Raw genomic sequence first — 874 nt, forward strand, 5'->3', positions numbered from 1 at the left:
GTCACTCATGTTTCAATAAACATTGAGTCAATGCATGTAACTCATGTTTCAATAAACATTTAAGTCGATGTCACTCATGTTTCAATTAACATTGAGTCAATGCATGTAACTCATGTTTAAATAAACATTGAAGTTAATGTCTTTCATGTTTCAATAAACATTGAGTCTAGGTTTATAATGTTTCAATAAACATCGAGTCTAGGTTTATTATGTTTCAATAAACATTGAGTCTAGGTTTATAATGTTTCAATAAACATCGAGTCTAGGTTTATTATGTTTCAATAAACATTGAGTCTAGGTTTATAATGTTTCAATAAACATGGAGTCTAGGTTTATAATGTTTCAATGAACATTGAGTGTAGGTTTATTATGTTTCAATAAACATTTGAGTTGATGTCACTCATATTTCAATGATCTATGGTGATCTTTTTTGTTCCAACAGAAAATTTATGTCATTCAATTATAAATCCAGTGTGTAATTTCTCATGTTTCTTTGAATTATATTATCATATTTTATGGACATTTTATTAAGTTATTTTGATTTGAATAATGTTATTAATGTTTTGTTGAACAGTGAAAATTGTTATTTAATGCAAAAGAATTTTGAACAATGAGCAACTTTCCTTGTTTTCAATGAGCAATTTAGTATGTAAGTTTAGTATGTTAAGTTTAAAAAGAACTTGAAAAATGTTTCCAAACCTTTAAATGTACCAACAAATTGAGAATTTATCTCGACTTTTAGAGCCAGGGCTGAAATAAATGTACAGTATAAAGAAGAGAACTATGTCGTATTTACAGTATAAAGAAGAGAACTATGTTGTATTTACAGTATAAAGAAGAAAACTATGTCGTAAAAACAAGACAAATTCCGTAA

This window comes from Mizuhopecten yessoensis, unplaced genomic scaffold (assembly GCF_002113885.1).
Source record: "Mizuhopecten yessoensis strain PY_sf001 unplaced genomic scaffold, ASM211388v2 scaffold8275, whole genome shotgun sequence".
NCBI classification, from domain to species: domain Eukaryota; kingdom Metazoa; phylum Mollusca; class Bivalvia; order Pectinida; family Pectinidae; genus Mizuhopecten; species Mizuhopecten yessoensis.